At 42.2% G+C, this 20,692-nt stretch overlaps 1 protein-coding gene and 1 non-coding gene across 2 annotated transcripts in view; both read right to left on the minus strand.

Annotated features, from left to right (window-relative positions):
* LOC126299606 (calcium/calmodulin-dependent protein kinase type 1-like) overlaps positions 1-20,692 on the minus strand; it is a 1,453,155-nt gene that overhangs the window by 661,982 nt on the left and 770,481 nt on the right. The gene's annotated exons all lie outside the window — the stretch shown is intronic.
* On the minus strand, positions 17,016-17,090 carry Trnat-ugu (transfer RNA threonine (anticodon UGU)). The gene has a single exon. It is a non-coding gene; the product is annotated as a tRNA-Thr (tRNA).

Below are 20,692 nucleotides of genomic sequence, written 5' to 3' on the forward strand. Positions count from 1 at the left end.
ACTACTGTTGATGAACTGTGGTATCGTGTTGAAGTTGCATGGGCAGCTGTACCTGTACACGCCATCCAAGCTCTGTTTGACTCAATGCCCGGGCGTATCAATGCCGTTATAACGGCCTTAGGTGGTTGTTCTGGGTACTGATTTCTCAGGATCTACGCACCCAAACGGCGTGAAAATGTAATCACATGTCAGTTCTAGTGTAATATATTTGTCCAATGAATACCCGTTTATCATGTGCATTTCTTCTTGGTGTAGCAATTTTAATGGCCAGTAGTGTACTTCAGCCAGGAGCGCTCTATGTATCTCCTGTAATCTGTGGCTTTTTTTCTCGTGCTGGGGACCCTCTACTTTCAATTATCAGAACGGGAGGACCTCGCTTCTGAATCCCTCCATCTAACTTTTGGAATACCCTCTTCAGGAGGATGAAATGCTCAATCATAACATTTCTCGTGTGCGTCCGTGAATATAATATTCGCTTCTTCGGCGGAACATTTCTTACCAACCAACAGACTTTCTCGTTGGCTGCAGACCAGGCAGTTCCCGACGATGTTTTCCCGGATGAATTCGCCGCCCACTGGGTGGGAGCATTTAAATTGTGAAGCTCTTTTCCCAGGGCATACCGAATTGAAGGGCAGCGTCATGGCGTCCAATAAGAGTGTCAGATTTTCTCATCTCTCACACCACAAGAAAAGAAACTGAGGTTTCTGCAAAGTTTTTTTTTCCTTGTAGGGAGGGGAACCACAGCTAAACTTCGACTTTTTCCAAAGAAAATTCCGTACTGGCTGTATGAATGATTTTTATTAAATCTACGACCGGTTTCGCACCACTTACCGGTGCATCCTCAGTCAATATACGCTATTTATAACATAGTAACGATGAACATTGCCCTGTAGCCACTCCCCACCATTCATGTCCAATACGTGTCCGCCACCACGCGGCTCCTCTCATTTAAATATTTTTTATAAACTTTTTTTAAATTTTAACTACGGCTTTCACCAGATGACGGTATATTGGACGTGAATAGTAGGGAGTGGCTACAGGGCAATGTTCAACGTTACTATGTTATAAATACCGCATATTGCCTGAGGATGCATCGATAAGTGGTGCGAAACCGGTCGCAGATTTATTAAAAATCATTCATACAGCCAGTGCGGAATTTTCTTTGGAAAAAAGTTGTTTTTTCCGCAAGCTCGGTGTATCGTCATTTACTTTGTCTTTATGAGGAACGAAGGAATAACTAGGTTTAACTTTCCGTCGACGATGGAGTCATTACAGAGGAGGAGCCTACGTTCGTAACACTTATATCGATTAGAAGGAGGTTTATATTACGTAACACCAATTACGAAGCGTATATCCTGTGATACTTAAACTTATTGATCTGTGGCAAGAAAATTAGAGTTTTGTAACGTCCATACGAAAAAAGCAAAAGGATATATTACAAGATAAATTATAATATTATGTGTATGTTCAAAAAAGAAAATGTTTATTGATAGGCGGTTCATGTTTAGGGTACTTGTAATTGTAACATGTAAAAGCTGTGAGGAAGTCCCCCCCACAACGGAAGCGAAATGGCGCGATGTAAAAGATGGTTTTGGCGTCGAAATGAGGGGCCCCTTTGTGAGAACGGCACGCATTATTTGGCTAGCCGTAGCACGGTACACTGCGACGGTGCTAAGAGAGGCAATTGGAAGTTGCTTTATAAAGGATTTGCCTCGGATGTGGATTTGGCTATTATTTGCTACTCTCGGCATAAAGGAATGGCTCTAACATGTTGAAAATCCGACGCCAAGAAGAGATTTTAGAGAGCATTCGAACATCGGGAGCCGTGAGTACAGTTAACCGCCATGTCGCTTGCCACCAATCTTCGCCATTGCTTCACAGACTTTATTATTGAAAGAACGCACAAATTAACTGGTCCATGCCCATATAATCACATAAAACATAAATTCGTGTCCAGAACCATATTTTCAATCCTGATCACGAAACTGCGTAGGGTCCTCACCTAAGTGTTATTAAAACATAGTAACCTGATTTAAATGAACAATTCTTGCAGTCATGTGTTTAAAAGTGGTTTATTGTCTAAAGTAGAACGAGTAGTAAAGGTTAAAGCTAAAACCACAAAAGTGAAGTTGGATAGGCTTTTGCTAAAGTATCCTTAGTTTATTATAAAATATAGTTTTGCAGGATTACAGTGCAAGAGTGTGTAAATATTATTGCAAAGAATACCTGCTTCACAGGTGATAAAAATGCAAATAAGTTAAGCTCATATTCAAAATTAGTGTGGTTTTGATTCCTATCGTGAATGGTTCCTTTTTTGAAGTTAATTAAACCTAGTGTTGTATTTTATTGCCTTGCAAAATAAATTATAAACTACTCCATGTCAAGTGAATGATTAGCTTTTTTATTTTGTCTTTTCTACAGTAATAATCAGAGAGCGTTGACTAGTAAAATTACACTAGTTTATGGGTCCTCATCATATTCTCCACCTATTAGAAGAAATTTAACTATTACTGTTGCTAAAGAAAACTGACATATGTAGAGGAGCTTACACAGTGTATTTATGATGTTATTCATCATTTTTCTTCATGTCAGTTAAGATAAAAGCCTTCATGTCCAAATTTAGTTCTGCACTTCGTGCAGTAACATTTCAGTATTCGATTAAGTAACGCTCTTGAGTGTAGTTGTCATTAGTATGAGCTTGGTGCAAATTGACGTCCGGTAATTTACTGGTGTGTGCGTTATTGGTAACTGCTGCTACACACACTACAGCGTGCACTGTGTCAGTTTGTATCCTGTTTGCTATTCAAAGGGAAATCTCAACGAAAGCAACTTCAATAACAAATAGTCCATTTTCTAAAAAATGTACTTCCAAATTAATTTGGCTAATTGGGCTGGCGACCGTTCATTTTTTCATTCATTTATGATTTTACCTCTTTCATTAACTCCCAACGTTAAAGTATGTTTGGTTTTTCTGTTAATTTCACCAAATTCATAATTACAGTCCGATGACTTTGTCCATTAGACGTACGCGCGGTTAATCTTCGAAATCCTCACACAGGGTAACATTAGCGTGTTTCACGGCAAGTTAGTGTTGTAAGTTCATATAGTTGTGGAATGATACTACCGTTAAATACGACAACAATAAACGTGGCAGGATACTTACACAGAATACGGTTAGAAGGAAGGAGGAATACTGTTTAATGTCCGTTGACGACGAGCGATCCTGAATATGGAAAACAATACCGGCCACCTCGTTTCAAAGGAAACGTCTGAAAACGTTTGAAGCTATTTTCCGAAACCACGGAAAAACTGAATTTTGATGACCAGATGGGGATTTGAAGTGCCGTCGCCCCTAGCAAAGTAGGACGAATGCTGTGAGAGAATATGTAACAATGAGCAATTCAGACTGATTCTGAAGGTAAGCCAACCCCTGATTAAAGTCTATCCATGCAAAGTGAGTCAGTAACATAAATAAAAATAGGATCTATTCGTATGGACTTAAATGCCAGGGAAGAACCTGAAATCCAACATACATACTTCACGTCAAGCGCCAAACGAAAATCTGAGTACTGCCAAATCGCAGCATTACGTAACAGAGGCAACGCAGTAGATGTTGCTGACGAACAGATGGACCTCGAAACGAATCGCAATCAAACAGAATGTTACTCTGTACTACAGGTGCCTTTTATAAATTTAAATGTCAAACGATTATGTCTATTTATTTTCAGAACATATCATTTATTAAAATTGCGTTTTGACGGGTATTTACAACGAACAAAGGTAACTGCCACTACTTCTGCAGACAGTAATAAGGGAGGGATGTGAAGAACACAGAGGTAGCCAGAAATAGATGTTGCCTGACAGCAATGTTGTGAACGGTTCATTAACTGCAGGCTTTTTTTCCTGTTAAAAAAATTCTGGAGATATGCTGTGTCTTTGCAAATAAATGAAAAGGCTGTTTGTTTCTGCCATACGCGTTTCGCTCCTTTTATTTATGGAGCGTCTATAGTAGCTTTCAACAGATGTTTGTTATATCACCACCATGACCATCACACACCACAACATTTTTCCTCCTGGACAGTGGTTAACTTTAATGTTACTAGATTAGTCCTTTTTTTCTGGTTTCCTTCTTTCTCTCATCCCAAAACCACTTCATTCTTTGGCTGTGTTCCTGCCTCCTTTGCTCTGCCTGCGTTTTGCCTTTTTCCGTCCTCTCTTTTCGTGTTAGTAATTTTGTTTTTGAATTTCTCTCTTGCACTTATAATTTCAATACTCATCCCTACTTGTTTTAAGTCTTCTGTTTCTTGAAACCAACTGTTTTTTATTGAACTGTTTCCTACATCATAGATCCTTTTTATGAATTTGTTGTTCATTCTATGTATGTGCCCATGGAACGCTAGTCAACGTTTTCTGATCATGTCCGTGAACCTGTCCGTGCGTACATGTAATTCTTTGGTTAGCCTCTTGATCCACATATCATCTCTGTGTACTGCTCCAAAATGTTTTCTAATACTTTTACGTTCATTTTTTCTGTCTGTGTGATGCCTGATGCTCCCATTGTGGTCGTTTCTGATGCGTGGAGTGCTTCCGGCAGTAAAACTGTACTGTAGTTCCTGAGTTTGGCCTACCTTGAAAAATTTATTTTATTTTAGTGCGTCCATGTCAGTTTGAACGCATTCTGAAGTTTTTCTGTTCTTTCTATGTTGGATACCTTGTTTGATCCTCCTAGATGTATATATTCCACAAGGTATTTGAATTTTTCCACCATGTTAACCTGTCCGTGTTTTGTGTACATGGTTTGGTGATTGTTCTTTCTTTCCATGTATTGCGTTTTCTCATATGATATCTGTAGACATCTTTCGGCAGACGCTTCATGTAAGTATCCCAGTGTTTTTTTGTGCTCCTTGTCTGTTGCTGCTGAGTACTGCAAGATCTGCAGATGTTAATTTTTCTTCCCATTGTTTGATAATGTTGTAAAATTCGATGTTGAATAAAAGCGGTGAGGGACTATCTCCTTGTCTGACCACTGTGTCTATCTCTAATGGGTCTGAGATATCTCCCATAAATTTATTTTGAATGTAAGTGTCTGTTGTATAGTCTTAGTTTTACTGTCTATTCCATATTTTTCTAGTGTGTCAAAGATTGTCTGTCTGTTTGTGAAGCCTTTGTCCTCCTTTAAGTCCACGAATGTGACTACAGTGTTGTTCGTCTGAACTTCAGGAGAGTCTGCAGGTTCCAAATTTGTTCAGTACAGGACCTTCCTTTTCTGAAGCCTGCTTGGTATTCACCTTTTTTGTATCAGCTTGTGGTTCTAGTCTGTTAAACAATTCCGTGGAGAGAATTTTGTAGGTGACAGGTAATAATGAAATACCTTTGTAATTATTAAGGTCTGTCTTGTCGCCCTTTTTGTGGAGCGGGTGAATCAACTCTCATTTCCATTATTGTGGAATTTTCTATGTATTCTACATTTCTGCGAGAATTTTATGAATTTTATTTGTGATGTTTTGGTCTTTGAGTCCCCAGATCTCTGAGACAATGCCGTCTTTTCCTGGGGCTCTGTTGTTTTTTAGTTGCTTTATAGTCTCCTCTGTTTCTGTTATCGTAGGCAGTTTTGAATCTGGGTTTGGTACCGTTCTTGTGAAGTGTAATTTTTCTTTAGGCTTCTCGCAGGCGAAGAGTTTATCAAAATAGTCTTTAAGAAATTGTAGTTGCTTCAAAGAAAATGCCTTTTTGCATGCTGCGCATCGAAATTTTTATTTTTATTTATGCACCCAGACGCGTTTCGCATTTTTTTTTACAAGACATCTTCAGTGGGTCTCCTGAAATATTACATGCCGGCCGCGGTGGTCTCGCGGTTCTAGGCGCGCAGTCCGGAACCATGCGACTGCTACGGTCGCAGGTTCGAATCCTGCCTCGGGCATGGATGTGTGTGATGTCCTTAGGTTAGTTAGGTTTAAGTAGTTCTAAGTTCTAGGGGACTAATGACCACAGCAGTTGAGTCCCATAGTGCTCAGAGCCATATTACATGATTTGTCCATTTTTACACATAGGTTATGGTTTCACACTTAGATTATAGATTTAAAAACAGTTCCTTAACGCTCTTTTATGAAATTGAAAGCTACTTAGAGGTAACTTCTAATTCACTGAAGATTAGCTGCTGCGTAAATGGCCAATACAAGAAACGTGTTAGTCTTTAAGAATTTTGCAGTTTTCTTTATTATTTGTTTCCAGAGATCCGTCTGTTCTTTTGACGGAAATATTTGGTGGCTGATAACACTTTATATTTTCCCCGAATATTCTGTAGAAATTTCGTGAAGTCTTCCTCGATTTCATTTTACACTTGCGGAAATCCCGCCATGTCTCTTTTGTCCCGTCACTGCTAAACTTCTTCCAGGCCTATATTTTACGTTCAATGGCCTACTCACAAGTTGCGCTCCACCACCTATGTTCTCGTTTCCCAGGAGGCTGACCTGACACAGTTTTCTGTTGAACTTTGATTAATTTCTTCAATAATTTTGTCTCTGTTTATCTTAAAGTATTGTGGGCCTGCTCGTATAATTTTGCAGAATTTCTCTCGTAATTTTGTTTGTTATGGCTACGTGTTCTATTTGGAACTCTCCCCACATCTTTTGAGCGTTTTCTACTTTGCGAGTTTTCATCTTGGCTTTTGAAATTGCGTGACGTAATTTTTAAGTTAAAATTTTGACATTAAAACATGAAGTGTTCCCCATTCTTGTTGGTGCGTTTGTGTGCTGTGTATGGGCTTGTGTCTTGCATGTACTCCTCTAAGCCTAGTTGTGCATTGACGTCTCCTAATACAATTTTAACCTGTCTTTTTGGGTTTTTGTTTGTTATTTCTTCCACGTCTTCCCAAAAACCTTCGACTTCTTGAGGTTTCTTTTTGTTGCGATTGTTCGTCGGTGCACATGCACTAATGACTGTGTCTCTTTTATTTGCTTATTTGAAGGTGATTGTAGAGATTATTTCTGATACTAAATTGAAATCTAGGACGTCGTGTATGACCGATTTGTGAACCGCAAATCCTGTGTCAAACATCGTCGGTGTTTTTCTTCTAACAGCACATTTTCCTTTATATATCCTGTAGTTTTCTGTGCTGAAGTGGTTTTTGTTTGTGAAACGCGTCTTTTGTATTGCAAGGATTTTGATGTGAATTTTTTCTAAAACATACCTAAGCTGGTTGAGTTTGCCTATCTTGACTAGCATATTTATGTAGTGTGTGTTAATATAATACGGGGTTTTCAAAAACAAGGACAGATTTCAAACATTTATTGCTCGCAAACTAAAAAATAGACAGTGTTCCTGGAAAGATATACGTTCATATTTTTATTCATTTAATGTGAGCACCATGTGTTACACGACAAATATGAGAACGGTGGCTCGTTTCATGCCACACACTAAGCAGCTGGTCTCTCGTTATCGAATTCACAGCTTCAAAAATGCGATGTCGCAGACTTTCAGGAGTGTCAGGCATAGGCGCGACAAAAACGCTGTCTTTTACGTAACCCCACAGATAAAAGTCATAAGGTGTGAGGTCTGAAGACCTGGAGGGTCACCGGCGATGAAGTTCGTCTTCTGGTCCTCATCTTCGAATACAACATCTGGAATAGTGTCATAACGTTGGACGCGCTTAGCGCCATTCCAGGACGATGGATTGGGGGAAGAGGAGCGGAAGATGAACTTCTTCGCAGGTGGCCTCCCAGGTATCCAGGGACAGCGTATAGTTTTCCTGTTCTTCCATCATTATTGTTTCAAGCTGAAGGTGGCTGTGCTGATCTCTCTTGGATATCATAAATGTTAAGGACTTGAGTATTTGTTTTACGTATAAAATAAATGCGTTACATAGTAGTCACTACAAGTATGTTATTATGTTACGTTTTCTCTGAGGTTAAATTATCGTTTGGTTTTACTTAAGATTTGCAATGTAGCTCGTCCCTGTGTGTGGTCCTACACATGTGTAAGGCCGATTTCCGGCGTTTGTCACCCATATTTATTACAACACTTCACTTACACTTTTCATTGTGTGTTGAACGTGTGAGAGAGGCCAAGCGGTTCTAGGCGCTACAGTCTGGAACCGCGGGACTGCTACGGTCACGGGTTCGAATCCTGCCTCGGGCATGGATGTGTGTGCTGTCCTTAGGTTAATTAGGTTTAAGTAGTTCTAAGTTCTGGGGGACTAATGACCACAGCAGTTAAGTCCCATAGTGCTCAGAGCCATTTGAACCATTTGAACGTGTGTGTGTGTGTGTGTGTGTGTGTGTGTGTGTGTGTGTGTGTGTGTGTGTTTACAGTGTTGCCAACTGTTTTTTGTGTTTAACCGGCCGCGGTGAACGAGCGGTCGGCGCTTCAGTCCGGAACCGCGGGACTGATACGGTCGCAGGTTCGAATCCTGCCTCGGGCATGGCTGTGTGTCATGTTCTTAGGATAGTTAGGTTTACGTAGTTCTAAGTTCTAGGGGACTGATGACCTGAGATGTTAAGTCCCATAGTGCTCAGAGCCATATGAACCATTTCTATGGTGTTTATCTTTCGTCTGTGTTATGTGGTGTGTGTGGTTTGCTATGTGTTCTTTGTCTTGAGAGAGAGAGAGAGAGAGAGAGAGAGAGAGAGAGAGAGAGAGAGAGAGAGAGAAGGGAGGATTAATTAATTGTTTATGCTGGTTACGTCTTACATTTCTATTATTGCATAAGTGCCTAACATGATCAGGAATTTATTGCTTATATTGATTTGATCATTAATTACTTTCTTTTTCATTTCATGGGCTCTCTGTATATAAAAGTTTTCCTGTAATGTCAGGAGTTTATTGTTGTGATTGTGCACTCTAATAATTTTGACGTCCTGTTCCATATTGGATAGTTTATGTCCATCAGGTTTTCAGCATAGGTAGAATGGCTGTATTCATACTTCAAGATTCTTATACAGTATGTTCTTTATATCTAGTTTTGAAATTCCTGCTTGTCATTCCCAGATATACTGACTCACATTCTTGACATATTACCTGTTATGAAAGTGCTCCTTCATATTTATCTTCTCTATTGTCTTTGGAAACTGTGACTGGAATGTGTTTTTTGTTCCGTGAGCAATGTGTAATCCTTGTATCTTTACTACACTTGCTTTCTGTGTGTCGATTTGTGTTTGTATGTTGAACTGTATAATTTGTTTCTGTTAGTCATGTCATAAGCGTTGCTGTTTGCGCTATAGTGTTGGTGTTTTTGTTCCCTGCTTGTCTCATTTTTCCTTTAGTTGTGTGTGTGTTTTTAATTTTTTTTTTTATTTTGTGATCGAGTCTTTGTACTATATCAGTGCTATAACCTTCGTTTGTGGCTATGAGTTGTATTATTTGTAAGTCTTTTTCATATTTATCTTTGGTGTGTGGGATTTATTTAGTCTGTGTAACGTATGTCGGGCGGCCGCTAACTTCTTTAAATTTATACGTAAGGAAAGAGTAGACCATTTGGCTATGGTACTGATGTAGTCGCATCTTTAAGACACAGTCATACTCGGTTGTGATCTTGACAAAGAGAGGAATAAAGCTTTTATGCCATAGTAGGAAAAATATTGGAAAGGAGAGTGCGGTTTTCGACAGGGCACTGACAGGTCCACAGTCCGTAACGACTACATTTTATGGCCGCTATCAGCGCAGGAGAGCCGCTTGGGCAAGCCATCTAGAACTGCACTCTCCTTTATAGGGCGCAGTCTCTCGCTTATTCATTTTAACGACCACCTTACGATTACGACTAAAGGGTACCAGTACTTTCTTGTTCGACCGCTGGAAACAAATTTTCGCTCAGTTATACTTCACCTGATTCCTGCCTTCTGTTTAACATAGCGTTGGAAAAGGTTATAAAATATGCGGCCACCAATACAAGACGGACTACCCTGTATAGATCAGTTCAGGTGCTAGCATGTGCAGGTGATGCTAATATAATTGCAATAACGCCAAGAGCAATAAAAACATTTTAAAAACTTGAAAGAGCTGCTAGGAAGATGAACCTACAGATAAATCAAGGGTAAACTAAGAATATACCTGTAACTAAGGAAGATTAGAACACACAACATACGACTACAACATTAAAAAACAACAGGGGCAGTGTTCCTAGACATGGAAAAAGCCTTCTAGCGTCTGTGGCACAATGTCCTCATACGCAAAGGTAGCGACGCTGGTTTCCCTGACGGACCGGTACGTCTCATACACTCGTATCTCACCAGCAGATGCTTCAACACTAACGTTCAGGGCAAACAGTTAACATGATGCCGTGTGCAAGCTGGAGTACCCCAAGGCAGCATCTTGGGGCTCTCATGTTTAACCTCTACACAAACGATCCACCACCTACACAAAACACGACGGTTGCCATCTGTGCGGATGACACTGACATACACTCCTGGAAATGGAAAAAAGAACACATTGACACCGGTGTGTCAGACCCACCATACTTGCTCCGGACACTGCGAGAGGGCTGTACAAGCAATGATCACACGCACGGCACAGCGGACACACCAGGAACCGCGGTGTTGGCCGTCGAATGGCGCTAGCTGCGCAGCATTTGTGCACCGCCGGCGTCAGTGTCAGCCAGTTTGCCGTGGCATACGGAGCTCCATCGCAGTCTTTAACACTGGTAGCATGCCGCGACAGCGTGGACGTGAACCGTATGTGCAGTTGACGGACTTTGAGCGAGGGCGTATAGTGGGCATGCGGGAGGCCGGGTGGACGTACCGCCGAATTGCTCAACACGTGGGGCGTGAGGTCTCCACAGTACATCGATGTTGTCGCCAGTGGTCGGCGGAAGGTGCACGTGCCCGTCGACCTGGGACCGGACCGCAGCGACGCACGGATGCACGCCAAGACCGTAGGATCCTACGCAGTGACGTAGGGGACCGCACCGCCACTTCCCAGCAAGTTAGGGACACTGTTGCTCCTGGGGTATCGGCGAGGACCATTCGCAACCGTCTCCATGAAGCTGGGCTACGGTCCCGCACACCGTTAGGCCGTCTTCCGCTCACGCCCCAACATCGTGCAGCCCGCCTCCAGTGGTGTCGCGACAGGCGTGAATGGAGGGACGAATGGAGACGTGTCGTCTTCAGCGATGAGAGTCGCTTCTGCCTTGGTGCCAATGATGGTCGTATGCGTGTTTGGCGCCGTGCAGGTGAGCGCCACAATCAGGACTGCATACGACCGAGGCACACAGGGCCAACACCCGGCATCATGGTGTGGGGAGCGATCTCCTACACTGGCCGTACACCTCTGGTGATCGTCGAGGGGACACTGAATAGTGCACGGTACATCCAAACCGTCATCGAACCCATCGTTCTACCATTCCTAGACCGGCAAGGGAACTTGCTGTTCCAACAGGACAATGCACGTCCGCATGTATCCCGTGCCACCCAACGTGCTCTAGAAGGTGTAAGTCAACTACCCTGGCCAGCAAGATCTCCGGATCTGTCCCCCATTGAGCATGTTTGGGACTGGATGAAGCGTCGTCTCACGCGGTGTGCACGTCCAGCACGAACGCTGGTTCAACTGAGGCGCCAGGTGGAAATGGCATGGCAAGCCGTTCCACAAGACTACATCCAGCATCTCTACGATGGTCTCCATGGGAGAATAGCAGCCTGCATTGCTGCGAAAGGTGGATATACACTGTACTAGTGCCGACATTGTGCATGCTCTGTTGCCTGTGTCTATGTGCCTGTGGTTCTGTCAGTGTGATCATGTGATGTGTCTGACCCCAGGAATGTGTCAATAAAGTTTCCCCTTCCTGGGACAATGAATTCACGGTGTTCTTATTTCAATTTCCAGGAGTGTATTAGTGGAAGACTGGAAAGCATCAAACATCAGCTCACGACTACAAGAGGTGCAGAGCCTTGGTTGGAATGATGGCGTGTTGAGGTAAACGTCGACAAGTGCAAGCCAGTGCTGTTCACTCGCTAGACCGAAACTACACAACATATCTCTCTCTCTCTCTCTCTCTCTCTCTCTCTCTCTCTCTCTCTCTCTCTCTCTCTCTCTACGTTTCCGCGAGTGTGTCAGGTACCTATCTGTCTGGCTGGACCAGAAACTAACATGGTGGGACCACATACAATACGTCGCCAACCGAGCGCAGGCAAGGCTCGAACACCTTTACCCAGTACTCAACAGCCAAAGTACACTGAACGGGTGGGTGTCGAGGTCCATACACATGAAGCTTATTAGACATTTGAAAATGACATATGCAGACCCAGTCCCGGGTACGCAGTTCCAACACGCCTGCGACGCCCGCAGGTCGTACAGATGCTACGTATCATAAGCAACGCTCCACGATACACACGCACCACGGATCTTCGCAAGGAATATCGCCTCGAGACACCCTAACAACCCCTTCTTCCTGAATCTGGAAATCTACGACCACAATCGTAGGTGGAAGCAAAATCGTCCAAAGACACTCCTTACAAGGGACACATAACGACCTATGGCAGGTCAAGGTACACAAACAACACAAAGCTGGCTGGCACTGTAGGATGAATCACACAATCGCTCAACCGGCCACAACAGGGAAGCCAAATTTTGCACACTAAACACAAAAAGGAACCACATACCCTGCTATAATGTGCGATCGATTCTGTGACCAATCGACCACTAATATGGCGGCTATGGCTTTTTCAAGCATGCAGGCACTGCAGCTCGCCCAGGAGACATCGTCGGGGCCCAGTCTAACTGTACAAGACATCGATTCTGATTGGTACTGTAATGACTAACAAAAGCTATGACACCCAGTCACTGACCAACCTTACCCTTGCATGATCTGCCGCATATACACACACAAAAGAAAGTTTTTCATTACCCCGGTTCCCAGAACTCCTGAAGATAGACATTTACTGTGGATATTGTATCACAGACACAGTCCCTTTGACTGCTCAGAGATTTCACTAAACCCTCCCAAACTTATAAACAACTATGTATGACCAGCGCCTATTAGAAGGAGGGGGTCTGACAGCCGGTCAGTTCCAGTCATTCCATCAGGAAGGAGGTACACAGCTCGTGCTGTCTTTAGTTCAGTCATGTCTAGACGGTCAATACCGCCGTACGATCGCTTCCGCATTGTTACTTTGTGCGAGGATGGGCTCTCAACAAGGGAAGTGCCCAGAAGCTGAACTACCACCTGGACACAATGAAAGCTGACTGGTTTGAAAATTTTTAAACAGATTACGATCAGGAGTTGGTCGATCCAGAGACAACCGGAAGAGATGGGACTTCATAACAAAAGATACGTCCTGTGATTGTGGACAAGGACAAACAACAAGCCACGTGCTTCAGTGCGCTTTGTGCCCTATATTCTGCACGGAGATTGATCTCCTGCAAGCCACTCCAAGCGCCTTGGCGCTTGCAAAGTACTGGGCACATGTAATATAAATACAGTGTGTGTGTGTGTGTGTTTCTGACTCGAGAATAATAATAAAAACCTCGACGGGCCCGTTTTGGTTAACCCTTCCCTGACACACGGACAGCATCACGACCTCACATCCCGTGAACTCCTCGATTTGCATCTAACAATACGAAGGTAACATATTTTGATGGTTACCACTTCCGTGTGGGCGTGGAGGGGCTCCACCATTAAAGGGAAATCAAAAATTATCCAATTGAGGCCCCATCCTAGGAAATTTGTACATATAAGCTTGATGTGAGTAGTTTCATTTACCTCGGATCTGAACCAAACTGTACGAATAATGCCTACTCTTAAGGGGGGTAGGACGTGAAACGGGCTGACTTGGAGCAGGAGAGGCACCACAGGACATTTTAATTTGCACTGTCTATACTTTTAAAATAAATTCATAAAACTCTGTCAGCATGGTCAGGAAGTTCAAAAATATAACAAAACAATTTTTTTTACATGTGAAATTTCATCATTTTTTCACTTGGTATAGGCTGCCTTTGTTGCTGTAGGTACACTTTTATTCATAAGTAAGAGAGATTCTGTGATGAATTTTGCACAGCATACAAACCATGCTTGCAGGTGTATGAAACTCTAGAATTTCCCAAATCTGTTAAAGCTGTGGTAAAAATTGAGATAATTAACTATAAAATTCGAGTTTTCTCTAAACACGAAGTTTAAAACGTAACAGCCCATTCATTTTTCCATAGATTAAATAAATTCTAGAGTTTCATACACCTGTAAGAATGGTTTGGAAGCTCTGCAAAATTCATCGAAGGATCTCTCTTACTTATGAAGAAAAGTGTACCTACAACAACAAATGCAGTCAACAGTAAGTGAAAAAATCATGAAATTTCACATTAAAAAAATATTTTATCGTGTTTTAGAACTTCCACTGCTATGAGTGTGAATCCTGAATTCTTCCTGGTCATTCTGACAAAGTTTTATGAATTTATTTGTAAAAGTATAGACAGTGCAAATTAAAATGTCCTGTGGTGCCTCTCCTTCTCGAAGTCGGACCGTTCGACGTCCTACCCCTCTTAAATCCAAAAACGAATGTTGTCCGCCAACAAGCGCTACCATGGCCTCAGAAAATATCTTAAATCTAAGTTACCGTTCAGGAAAAAAATGAAATGATCGTATGGCATTTGTTGGCCGGGAGGTAGCGTCCGGGAAAGTTCGGTCGCCGCGTTGCAAGTCTTATTTCATGTGGCGCCACAATGGGCGACTTGCGCGTCGATAAGGATGAGATGATGACGAGGCCAACACAACACACAGTCCACAGGCGGAGAATCGGGCGGGAATCGAACCCGGGCCCGCTGCATAGGAGGCAAGCACGTCACCACTTTTTCTTAAATCTCATTTTGTTCGTATCCGTTCGTTGTATCTGCTCTGGACGGACGTCGAAAGACAGCCGTTTCAGTTCGTTGTTGATCCATTAACGCAGTTTTTTTTTATTGTAGAGGGCAACTAGCCCTCTGACCGAACACGCTGAGCTGGAGTGCCGGCTACACCACTCGGCTGAGCAGGTGGACGCCGTGCAGGGAAACTGAAGTTATGACGTATGAAGTTTTAGTTAAGGCCGGTGCTAACAAACATAGCTGAAATACGGAAATTAACACAATATGATGAAAGGAAACTGAGCATATTTGAAAGAAAGAGCTCGAGACAAATTCTTGGGCCAGTGGAAGAAAATGGTGTCTTGAGAAGGAGATTCAGCTACGAATTATATAAAATGTATACTGAACCAGACACTTTCATCTACATTAAGATTAAAAGGCTCAAATGGTCACGACATGTACTGTGCGCAGACGATAGAATGATTAAGAAGATATTCCGCGCAGTCCCTGAAGGAACCGGGAGGGTATGAAAGCCGAAGCTGCGGTGGGAGGAAGGTGTCAGAGATGACATAAGGAAAACTGGAATTCAGTACTGGACAGGTACGACCGGAATTATCTCCTATAGAAGCCTAAGGCTCACAGAGAGCTGTTGCGCCAATAATGACTATGAGGATATACTTCATCTGTTTTAGAAGTTGTCAGCCGATCGTATTCATATTATGGAAACAGCAGTGATAATGCAGCCGTGGTTTCAGAACGTCTGTCAATATAATCGCGTGATTTCAAACAAAATCCGAACGAGGTTTAACCGCGGGCGTTTCCCCAGGCACATTCACCACACTGGCATCATACCAACCGCGCACTGTGACTGCAGTGGCTCTACGGAACGGGGATTTAACATCAGTCTGTTTGTTCACAATATAAAGGACTTAAGGACTGTTGTATCAACAGAGGTACCGCTTGAAAGTAGAATTTCCCAAAAGAGCTCCCATTCCACTCTCTCTAAGCACCCTGTATTTAACAACGAGTTTCTCGTTTAACTTCCACAATATGCAAAGGTTTCCTTGTAGATACAGCACTTGCAATTATATTATCAGCCATGGCAAAAGCGTATTATTACTTATTAATGTTCTTGTGTCGTCTCGTTACCTTTTGTTATTTTCCTACCAAATGATTATCGTACTTAAGTCGACAATCCATATTGTAATTATCATTGAATTAGTTTATGGAAGAGCAATTGAACGGAATGGAGAGTGTCTTGAAAGGAGGATATAAGATTAACATCAACAAAAGCAAAACGAGAATAATGGAATGTAGTCGAATTAAGTCGGGTGATGCTGAGGGAATTAGAGTAGGAAATGAGACACTTACAGTAGTAAAGAAGTTTTGCTATTTGGGGAGCAAAGTAACTGATGATGGTCGAAGTAGAGAGGATATAAAATGTAGACTGGCAATCGCAAGGAAAGCGTTTCTGAAGAAGAGAAATTTATTGACATCGAGTATAGATTTAAGTGTCAGGAAGTCATTTCTGAAAGTATTTTTATGGAGTGTAGCCATATATGGAAGTGAAACATGGACGATAAATAGTTTGGACAAGAAGAGAATAGAAGCTTTCGGAATGTGGTGTTACAGAAGAATGCTGAAGATTAGATGGGTAGATCACATAACTAATGAGGAAGTATTGAATAGGATTGGGGAGAAGAGAAGTTTGTGGCGCAACTTGACCAGAAGAAGGGATCGGTTGGTAGGACATGTTCTGAGGTATCAAGGGATCACCAATTTAGTACTGGAGGGCAGCGTGGAGGGTAAAAATCGTAGAGGGAGACCAAGAGATGAATACACTAAGCAGATTCAGAAGGATGTAGGTTGCAGTAAGTACTGGGAGATGAAGAAGCTTGCACAGGATAGAGTAGCATGGAGAGCTGCATCAAACCAGTCTCAGGACTGAAGACAACAACAACAACAACATAGTTTATCGCATTAATTCAACGAATATACAATTTTTTTACTGATCAGAAAGCCCTTAGATCAACTGGTAGTTTTATACCGCAAGACAAAAAATGAAGCACACAGAGGACACTGTCGGATGTCAACGTAACTTCGAACAGGTGAAGACCATTGGCAGTTATGTAAATGTTTGGAGTTGGAAGTCTCTGTGACAAGTAGGATGATCACCAGAGTACATTAGAATTATATTAATACTGTCAGCTGCTCGCGGGCGTTAATATGTATCAACGGGGACAGGTGAAAATGTGTGCCCCGACCGGGACTCGAACCCGGGACCTCCTGCTGACATGGCAGACGCTCTATCTATCTGAGCCACCGGGGGCACAAAGGATAGTGCGACTGCAAGGACTATCTCGCGCACGCCTCCCGCGAGACCCACATTCTCACCTTGTATGTCCACACACTACATTCGTAGTGTCCCACACCAACACACTCATTACTCGTGGAAGACATTCTTAGCAAATCTCGTAAGAGTTCGGGGAATGTGTGTACCATTACACTTCCGACTTTGATAAAGATTGGATTGTAGCCTATCGCGATTGCGGTATATCGTATCACGACATTGCTGCTCGCGTTGGTCGAGATCCAGTGACTGTTAGCGGAATATGGAATCGGTGGGTTCAGGAGGGTAATATGGAACGAGGTGCTGGATCCCAACGGCCTCGTATCACTAACAGAAGGTTATGGCCGGTATTGCCAGAAATATATACTTATATGGATATGGCGTCTCTCCTCCCCTCCCCCCTCCCCTGGGGAACGTTTACTCCAGACGATTGTAACCCCTATGTTTGTGTGGTAGAGTAATGGTGATGCGCGCGTACGTGGAGAACTTGTTTGCGCAGCAATCGCTGACATAGTGTAGCTGAGGCGGGATAAGGGGAACCAGCCCGCATTCGCCGAGGTAGATGGAAAACCGCCTAAAAAACCATCCACAGACTGGACGGCTCACCGGACCTCGACCCAAGTTCGTCGGTTGTATTCGTGCCGGGGACCACGTGCTCCTTCCCAAATCGGAAAGCCCTGCGTTAGACCGCACGGCTAACTGGGCGGGGATTTATTAATTAGTTATTTTAGTCCATAAATTGAAGTGTACAAAGTATGTTTTGAAAACGGGTACATGTTTTTATATAAATCGACCATCTAAATTCAGCATTATCGCACAAAGAAAAAAATTCTCCCTCCTCCAGAAGAAATGCAGGTCTGAAAGGGTTAATAATAGTCTTGTTAGGAACAGAAAACAAATCGACAGTTTCCATGAACACTGGGCGTCGGGTGAAAGACGTGACGAGCAGTATTTGTTTGGGATGACCCCTCCCCCCCCCCCCCCCCCAATACACTACAAAAAACGAAATTGCAGATATTTACCAAAACGCAAAAGAAAATACGCCTGCAGACTTTTGGGAGAGAGACGCGGTATAGTGTACATCAAGATTATTCGTCAATTTATTCTATTTTCACCCATAGAAAATTAGCGTAACTAAACTAGGCATGGCATGAATGGAGTTAGGAATTTCATAAAATTGTCTCATAGCACTCCATTTTAACAACGTGATGGAATACTATACGCGAAAAACATAAGAAAAAGATTCAAAATATTTTAAGTAGAAGGCACGAATATTCTTAATCTCCGGAAAGCAGACAGTTTTAAATTAGTGATAAAGAAGTTCGTCAACAAAAATGTCATGTTCAAAGACATTAACATAAGCAAATTTTCGCCATACAAAGACTGTGACATGTGTCTTTGAAATGCTTTATTATGAAAAATTATTAGTGAAGTGACCGATAGCTGGTTTATTGGAAAACCACACATGAAAGTATTTCAACCGGAGCTAGCATCACCTGTATGCACTACGTTATCTCTTTAATTATCACTGCAAACATTTCGCCCGTTTACTTGCCCAGGTGAAGTGGTGTGACCAGGGGACTGATGCACTGCAGTCGTGCACACAAAGGCTCTCTGTTCAGAGTTGTATTTTTCCGTTGTTTCCTTATATCAATTTCTCCGAATGCCTGGATTTCATCTTTAAACAAGGTACTTCTCGGCGGATCTGGCGCCCGAGCTCTCGCTGCCAAAGGGACAAATCCTTAAAAATTGTCTCGCAATGCTCGCTGGATTTACCTTATCCGAGAATGCAGAGGTCTCCGTGTAACACGCTACTCTGCCGTGATACCATCTGTTGTTGTCTAGCAGGAAAAACCTGTTATCTTATGTGAAGCTGCACAGAATCACTGTAGGATATAACAGCAGGTTTACTAGCGTGTAGTACGCTTTCACTTGTCGTCAACTTGTAGCTGGGATTCACAGACATATTTTTTTTTTTATTTTTTGAAGGATATCATCTTTACGCCAGCGACTATTTTAAGTTTTTATTACACTATTGCAGTTTCGGCCTAAGGCCATTATAAGTGCTGATATTATGGCCATGTCAACGTAATGTAAACTGATACATTTATTTTCGTTATCGGCAGATGTATATCAACTCTAGTGAAATAGCGAAAGTGCTCAGGGCTCTCTGAAACAGAAAGGCACGGAGGCGCACAACAGCTGTCCTGAATCTGCAACACGGACTTTTATTTGTAAGATTTTTCAATAACTGAATGCGGATGAAAGAAGATTTCTCTATATATTAGAGACATTATGATCAGGTGACGGTCTGCAGACTAACATGTGAAGAAACACTTCAGAGCCAAAATCTCACTTAAATATTTATTTTGAATTCTTGACCAGATTCAACAGTATTTTGATGACACCTTCACTGCTGCAATACGATACAAACACACATAAGCGAGACAACATGAGATTCATGTACAAATCCTATCGTAAGGTCATACTAAGCAAAAAATATTTTACAGATTGTATTATGCCATCTGGACATTATGTGACTTGTAGTCTTGGAGGTTCTTCATTGGATAATTGTATACTGTATGAGTTGAAATGTTATGTCAAGGTGTTGAGATGGTACACTGATAGTACTACGTGAATGGTTTGTATTTTGCGACGCTAGGTAGCGTAATAACAAACATGGTCCAAAGTACTCTAAGCACTATGGAACTTAACATCTGAGGTCATCAGTCCCCCAGACTTAGTACTACTATATCTAACTAACCTAAGGACATCACACACATCCATGCCCGAGGCAGCATTCGAACCTGCGACCGTAGCAGCAGCGCGGTTCCGGACTGAAGCGCCCAGAACCGCTCGGGCAACATGGCCAACTAATAACAAAAATGATGATCTGACACTGGAATGTCTTCCACATAAATGGGTGCATCGTCGAGAAAAGGTTCCTTTAGAATTAAAACTAAGGAATCATGAGAATAAATATTCTTGCCTTATACTACAGTGGTCATTTATTTTTAAAAAAATTTTCGTACATAACTTGCGATGCGCCGCGACAATAAAATTCTTTGATTGCTATTAAATCCTGTAAATATGACACGCACTTTGCAGAAAAATTTATTTTTAGTAGTGTATAACAGAAGGGACGATATTGCTCCTTTGTGAAAGATTGTAGAACAGAGACAGCTTTATAAATACCTGTAATTTTCTTTAACTTAAGATTTGGACTACTTTAATTACTGCACAAATTTCTGATAAGCGAATTGTATAATTTGTCTAAATGCAAACAGCAACGTGCGTTACCACGCCACCTAGCAGGCGTAAGAAGTAGCTGACCTGTCATATAGCTCGACTCAATAGAGCTCCAGACGTGCATCTATGTGGCCGCACGTAATAGGAACAAGTTGCATGCCAGTATGATTGTAAATACTATTTTTATTAATGACATGTGGATTTGTTGTGATCTACCTGCTGGCAGAGCTTGCATTTCCAAACTTTTTAAATTTTCAACACTGTCGAAATAGATGGCATAATTCTGAAAAAGATGAGGTATGTTAACTATATGTAAAATATTATACTTATTTA

Source organism: Schistocerca gregaria, chromosome X, assembly GCF_023897955.1.
Source record: "Schistocerca gregaria isolate iqSchGreg1 chromosome X, iqSchGreg1.2, whole genome shotgun sequence".
Taxonomy (NCBI): domain Eukaryota; kingdom Metazoa; phylum Arthropoda; class Insecta; order Orthoptera; family Acrididae; genus Schistocerca; species Schistocerca gregaria.